Here is a 7,805-nt window from a genome sequence, read left to right on the forward strand (position 1 = left end):
ACAGAGCATATTGGAGCCACACAGAGCCAGTAGATGAAACCAGTAGATGAAAGACTGTTCTCAGAATGAACTTGGAACGTCGTTTATGCAGGAATCAAAACTAAGAACATCTCAGTGTGGTAGAATAACATGTTTGAGATTTTAATGGAGATATTAACCGATTTTAAATGTCTCTCTCCTGGTAATCCTCTTTTGCTCGTCTCCTCTCATTCTGGTAGATGGCACAGCTGCAAGCTGTAGAAGGCACCTTTCTGTGCTACCCAGAGAAGGGTCCATACAATGTTCTGGGTTCCTGTGGTAACTTAAAGGAAATTTCACAATGTCTGGGGCCCTTGATGTCCTGCAAATGAAAGAGAGAGATGTTCCCAAATTCTATGCAGCAGGAACACTCTGGATTTCCAAATGGAACAGTACATCTACAAAAGGAAGGGGATGGTGTATACATCATAAATCTGAAGAGAATCTGTGTGAAGTTTCTGCTGCAGCTCATACCATTGTTGCCATTGGAAACCTGGCTGATTGATGTCAGTGTTATATCTTCTAGGAGTACTGGCTAGCGAGCTGTGCTGAAGCTTGCTGCTGCCACAGGAGCCAGACTCTTATTGCTGGTCGCTTCACTTCTAGAAACTTCACTAACCAGATCCAGGCAGCCTTCCCAAAGCTGTGACTTCTTCCTTTTTTATTAAACTATAGTTGGCATACAATATTATATTAGTTTCAGCTGTACAACAGAGTGATTTGACATTTATATGCCTTACGATGTGATCACCACGAGAAGTCTAGTAACCATCCGTCACCATACAAAGTTATTACAATATTACAATATTATTCCCTATGCTGTACATTATATTCCCGTGACTTATTTATTTTATAACTGGAAGTTCGTACTTCTTAATCCCTTTCATCTTTTTCACCCATCCACCAGCCCTCACCTCTCTGGCAACCATCAGTTTGTTCTCTGTATCTATGAGTCTGTTTCTGTTTTATTTATTCATTTGTATTGTTTTTAGATTTCACATACAAGTGAAATCATATGGTATTTGTCTTTCTCTGTCTGACTTATTTCACTTAGCATAATACTCTGTAGGTCTATCCGTGTTGTCTCAAATGGTAAGATTTCATTCTTTCTTAAGGCCAAGTAATATTCCACTGTATATATGTACCACCTCTTCTTTATACAATCATCTATTAATGGACACCTAGATTGCTTCCATATCTTGGCTATTATAAATAGTGCTACGGTGAACATAGGGGTGCATATATCTTTTTGAATTAGTGTTTTGGATTTCTTTGGATAAATACCCAGAAGTGAGATTGCTTAATCATATGGTAGTTCTACTTTTAATTTTCTGAGGGACCTCTATACTGTTTTCCATAGTGGCTGTACCAATTTACAATTTTACCAACAGTGCACAGAGTTCCCTTTTTTCCAAGGGAACTCCATCCTCACCAACACTTGTTATTTGTTGTCTTTTTGATAATAGCCATTCTAACAGGTGTGAGCTCGTATCTCATTGTGGTTTTGATTTTCATTTCCCTAATGATTAATGATGTTGAGCATCTTTTTATATGTCTATTGGCCATTTTTATGTCTTCTTTGGAAAAATGTCTATTCAGGTCCCCTGCCTAGTTTTTAATGAACTTTTATTATATTTATTTTTTTGATGTTGAGTTGTACGAGTTCTTTATATATATTCTATATAAGGCCCTTATTGAATATATCTTTTGCAAGTGCCTTCTCCCATTTAGTGAGCTGCCTTTTGTTTTGTTGATGGTTTCCTTCACTGTGCAAAAGCGTTTTAGTTTGATGTCATCCCATTTATTTATTTTTTCTTTTGTTGCCCCGCCTGAGGAGATATATCCAAAAACAGTATTTCTGAGACTGATGTCAAAGAGTTTACTGCCTAAGAGTTTTCTTCCATGAGTTTTAGGGTTTCCGTCTTACATTTATATCTTTAATCCATTTTGAGTTTATTTTTGTATATGGTGTAAGAAAGTGGCCTCGTCTCATCTTTTTTGGCATATAGCTATCCAGTTTTCCCAACACCATTTGTTGAAGAGACTATATTTTCCCCATTGAATATTCTTGCCTCTTTTGTCATAGATCAATTAACTGTATAAGCATGGTTTTATTTCTGTGCTCTGCCCATGACTTCTGATGGTTACTGATCCCAGGGCTGACCACCAGTCTCTCACAGAAACTCTTACGTTAACTAACCTGCCTATCATTGTCTGTGTTATCCAGACTCTCCTGTATGCTATGTGGACATTGCCATCCCACGTAACCACAAGGGAACTCACTCATTGGATCTGACATGGGTGCTGACCGGGGAAGTTCTCCACACACGTGGCACCATCTCCCATGAACATTCTTGAGAGGTTATGCCTGATCTCTACTTCTGCAGAAATTCTGAAAAGATTGAAAAAGAAGGGCAGGCTGCTGCTGAAAAGGCTGTGACTGAGGAGGAATTTCAGGGGGAACGTACTGCTCCAGCTCAATCTGAGGATGCAGATTGGTCAGAAGGTGCAGGTACCCTCTGCACCTAGTCAGCAGCACCTACTGAAGACTGGAACACTCAGTCTGCCACTGACTACAGGTCTGCAGCCCCCACTGCTCAGGCCACTGAGTGGGTGGGAATGACTACTGAGGGATCTTACACTGTTCTTCCATAGGCTCTTCAACAGGAAATGGAAGTAAGGTTAACAGAAAATAAACAGTTTCTTAAAAAAAAAAAAAAAAAGCGTAGAGAGCAGAAGGGAGAGCTGTCTCTCACCTTGGTTTCCCAAAGCCTAAACCCCCTGGGGTGTTGTTTGTGCCTCCAAAGCAAACCTAAAATTGCAGGGCATTCCTCCAAGGGAAAAACCTCAAGATCTGAAAAGGATTTCCCCTCTAGCATCTTTTAAAAAATGCTCTGCACGACTGGGAGTGGAGTTCCAGGGTAACTGCCTGACCTGAACAGAGTCCTAGGAAGTCAAGACCCCAGAGAGGGTATGCAGGTGGGGTTGAGCCCCACAGAAGCAGCAGAAATAACTCACTTCTATGTCTCTGCTCAGTGAAGAGAGTTTCGAACCTGAAGGGCTACATGGACAGGCTCAGAAGACCTCTCAGATAGGACCTGGTAGACAGATGACTCAAGAACTGGATCCCCTCCAATCTTCTGCCTCATTGCTAATCAAGTTCATGGAACTTCATACCACTCTAGGAAAAACAGGGAGAGGAAACCCAGAATAAATGGAAAATGTGCTTTTAACTAGCAGGTGGAACAGGAACTTGAAATAGAAGTAAAGTTCTAGAAAAAAATTAAAAATTCATATTTCTTAGACCTCTGCATTTGTGGCGGGACTCATTCTGGCTCATGCCAGAGATGCCAGCCCCAGCACAGACAATCCATCAGGACAGCCAGTGGTGTGACCCAAGCAGGAAGAAGCAGGAGGAAAAGCACCTGTCCTGGAGACAAGAGCGTCATTAGCCGAGGCTCCTTTGTGAAGAGGAATTGAAGACTTGGACAAACTCCAGGAGTAAGTGACAGACACTTACTTCTCAGTTCAAAGTGTGGGTCAGTTATGCCAAACAAATCTGCCTGGCACCTTCATAAAGTCCTGAGGTAAACAAAGAAGCTCTGCAAGGAGGTTTTGTCTCTCACAGCCAGGACAGGTGTGTCCTGCTTGACGACTGGAGTCAAGATTAGGTGCCCAATGTGGGTAGCCTCCCTGTGTGAGGAAGAATGCTGCCACAGCCTGGCTTATTTCAGACTCATTTTGTTGCCTGGCACATAGTAGGCCGGCGATTGGTCCACTGTCCATTCCCTGGGGAGTAGGATGAACCATAGGTGCCCCCTGGTGGTCTTCCCACAAACTGCAAGGCCCCGAAAGCAGGGTAGTCTCCAGGGGAGAGAGGTGTGAGCACCCAGAAGATCAGCATCACCTGTTAGGGAAAGAAAACTATCAATTGGGGCAGGGGAGCCAGAGTGCCTTAATTAAGTGCCTGACATTGTGGGATGCCTTCTTTGTGAGTCTATGCCCAGTTAGTCTACGTGGATTGATTTTGTGATTACATCTTGAAGTATGGCCGCCAGGAGCCTTGATAAAATCTTTACATCTATGTTAATCAGGGAATGCAGGTAAGCACTACAGAGTGCTGGCCAGATGTATCCAGCAGATGAAGGCCTCCACTGAGGAGATCAGTGCTCCCAGGTCAAACCTTAATTGTCAGTTTCAATAGCCCAAAAGGGCTGAGCAGTGAGAATGGGGCAGGGAATCTGGTGGGGCTGGCCTGGATATGCCTGAAGAACTTGATGAGAATGTGTGACCAGGCACAGGCCCAGACCACTGCCAGTTGACTCTGAAAGAGCATCAGGACTTTCCCAAAGCAGCAGGGATGATTTCAAAGATTAGGATTTATCCTAAAGAGGAAACCAAAGGTTCTTTTCATCCCCATCCATAGATGAATCATCCTAGTACCTAGTTATTTTAGGTACTGAATCATCCTAGTTATTTTATAGGGTCTTATATTAATTTTTGCTCCGGGTCTTATATTAATTTTTGCTCCAAAAGACGCATTAGAGCTGATTGTCCGGCTAGGTCTTATTTTCGGGGAAACATGATAAGTAATAAAAGTTTTACAATTTGCACACCAGGTAGTTGTGTGTTAATGTGATGTGTTAAAGAGATTTTAGAAAGCAAGGGATTGCACGGTTCCTTGGTGGACAAGATATGTGGGCAGATGATTTTTCTTAGCATAAAACAAATGGATTAAAAATAATAATGACTTCCTACATCGAGCCCCATTCAAGAATCTGGAGGACCAAACTCTTAATCCAGAGCCCAAACTATCACGTAGTTTGAACCTTTTCTTCACAAAATTACAGCTTGTACGCCCGCATTTTTTTTTCATTTATGCCTGTAAAAATTACCAAAATGGTAACAGAGTGTAGCTGTAAGTTTCTTTTTGGAAAAAAAAGCACATACAAGTTAACCAAATCAAAGTTTTAAAAATGCGAACTAAATGTACTCCACTTAGTCTAATAGTCGCACACCCATTTAATGGATGACTATACTGAGACCTTTAGGATTTTGCTGTGTTTCGTGATAAGTGAAGTGGGCAAAGAACAAAGGGAACCTGGCTTTCCTCCAGGTTTGCATTGAGGATGCACGTTTCACCATGTGTGTGCCTTCCCCGGTGCCCTTCGAATTCACAGATATAGCAAACATACTTTCTTCTGGCTTCTTGGGAAAGACAGGCCTCGAGAAGTGATTTCTGAGAAAAGCAATACCCCTCAATGAAAAACTGGTCATAAAACATAAAAGAGAATCTCCCCTCCTCTCACCAACAGTAATGCGTCTTCTACTGTATCCTGCCTTCTAAAGGCTTCAAACAGTGAAAGAGCCGAATTTGAAACATTTGCTGCATTAAGGCAAAATTGAGCTTAGCCAGGATCTTTATGGGTCTTATAAATATTTATACTTAATAACATCTGGGCTGAGCCTTAGTTTCGAAGCTCATGTTTGCTGAACGAGTCTCTCTCTTTTTTCTTTTTTTAAATGAGCAATGAGGTTGGGGAGTCCACCTTTAGTTTGGTAATTTGCAGTTTTCATATTCGTTCCTCTTGGCATATCTCACAAGAGCCAAGCCAGGATCTGTTTGATTTATTCATTTTATTACTAATCAAGAGGCACACGGTGGAGCAGGATGAGAGAAAGGGGGCGAATCGAAGGTGGAAGCTCTCTTAGGACCAGCTCACACAGCTGAGGGTTGCACAATTATCTGCAAATGTCAGGGCCCCAAATCTACTTTCGCCTGAATTTTATGATTGACTGTCCCAAAGGTCCTGAATTTCCTCTAAATAATTGCATAATGTTCTTACTGTGTTTAAGCTGAAGAGACTTAGTCATGAGAGTCAAACAAGTGCTGTTGATCTCTTCAGGTTCTCCAAAAGCTTTTCAAGGAGTGATTTATTATTTTTGGACAGGTCAAAATCAGCCACGTTTGCATAGCCAGAGAGCAATTATATCTTTTGAATTCAAAGGAGAAAAATGTGTGAATGCAAATGAAGTCAATTCTCATTCTGCACTGGGAGAAGAGAGGGCTATTCACAATTCACTGGTATTTGCTTTGGAAATGGGTTTGTGCTTTTAATCAAATCCAATGCTTTAAAATTTTGTGGACACTCACTTCCAGCAAAGCAAGGAATCTTACTTTGAAGCCTGTCTTTAGAAGGAGCTAGAAAGAGATTTTCTTTCCCATCTCATCCCTTGTTTATACCTCAATAAAACCTGGGAAGGAAGACAGGGCTTTCTGGCTGGCTCTGAAAGGTTTCAGCAAGAGCTGTACTGCCTTTTCAAATGTCCCTAGAGCAAAAATGGCAGTGTGATTTATGTTGCAAGGGGCTCCCCAGCAAGGATGAATGCTGCCGAAGAAGCAAGTGAAAACTAGAAGAGGTCTCCATGTCCGTAAAGTGAGGAGTTAAAATGTTTCCTGCAGAAAATAATTAAATGGTAAGAGCTGTCAATGAACCTGAAAGATTTGCCTCAGGTTAACCAAAATGCAGATAATTGATACACACACACACACACACACACACACACAGCGGATACACACAGATAGACACAAGGAAGGATATTTTGACAGAGGGAAGTGACTTGTTCAAGGTCCCTTAGGAAGTCAGTTCTCCAGGTTGTTTCCCACAGAGCCCCTGCTACTGCAGTCCTCTAATCACCAGTACATACATGGCATTGCCTTGCGTTACGTCCACGAGAATTCTTCTATTCTGCCCATACATGAGTGCAAGTGAAAAACTTTAACAATTCCATTCTTGGCGCTGGACTTTTCTAAAGCTAAGCTCCCTCTGGGTGTCACATCATCTCCTTTGAAAGAAGAGATAAACTTCCACTCTATTATTAGAAGCAAATGGTTTGAGAAAGTGTTTTCCCCCCACCCTCTGCTTGTCATCCAAAATGTGACAGAAAGTGAGAGTAAAACAGAAGATCGATGTCCCACTCCTTGACTTGGAAGTTGGTTTTTGTCCAAAGGTGGAGGAAGCCTTTGCAATGAGATAGCAGGTAGAATTACACCTCATTTTCCTAACGATACAGGCACTTTGGAAAAGTAATCCTCAACATGATACCCACAGGAATATTTCTAATAAGCAATTTGAAATCATATAACATTCCTGCTGTGGTGCAGCACAAGGGAACCGTGCGGAGATTAGATTTATTTTCTCGTGTTTTTCCAAATGAGGCCGAGAGGCAGGGAGAGGGGCATCGCCTTCTTAATACTAATACTCTGACACTGTGTGACTATGTTTTTAGGCCCACATCCAAATGGTCCTCAGGCTGAGAGAAACCAAAGCTGAAAGCTGAGAACCATCAATCTCTGACGCTGAGCTTTTTCAGATGCTTTCTGAAAATCGAATACGCACAAGATGACCAGTGCATCCTGTCATTTCTAAAGGCTGGGGACTCTGGGAATGTGCTGATGAAAAGAAACCCCAGGAGGAATTGACAAAATCTAGCCTTTGAAACAGAGGCTCAGATTTCAGAAATGAAACAAATGATTTTACTTAGAACAGTTCGAAGAAAGCGAATGCTACTTTAATATTTGAGTCCTATTCATTACGCCAGAAAGAGAAAGGGATACAAAAGACATCCAGTCAAGAGTTTTAAATAAAACAACAACAAAAAAATACTATTAATAAGGTATTAGTATGCAGCATCTGGTTGAGCAAACAGTTACATCAATATTTTCTCTAAATGGAATAGATGCCCTTCTTGGTCTTAATCATTTTGTTGGACACATTCTCTTAGAA

General features: G+C 41.5%; 1 pseudogene across 1 annotated transcript; it reads left to right on the top strand.

Moving 5' to 3' along the window:
• Positions 1 to 319: 319 nt before the first annotated feature.
• LOC308496832 (small ribosomal subunit protein uS2-like) lies at positions 320 to 2,673 on the top strand (annotated as a pseudogene). Its single transcript has 2 exons — positions 320 to 663; positions 2,155 to 2,673. The product of its transcript is annotated as a small ribosomal subunit protein uS2-like (transcript).
• Positions 2,674 to 7,805: the final 5,132 nt, after the last annotated feature.

The sequence above is a fragment of the Rhinolophus hipposideros genome (assembly GCF_964194185.1).
Source record: "Rhinolophus hipposideros genome assembly, chromosome: 4".
Taxonomy (NCBI): domain Eukaryota; kingdom Metazoa; phylum Chordata; class Mammalia; order Chiroptera; family Rhinolophidae; genus Rhinolophus; species Rhinolophus hipposideros.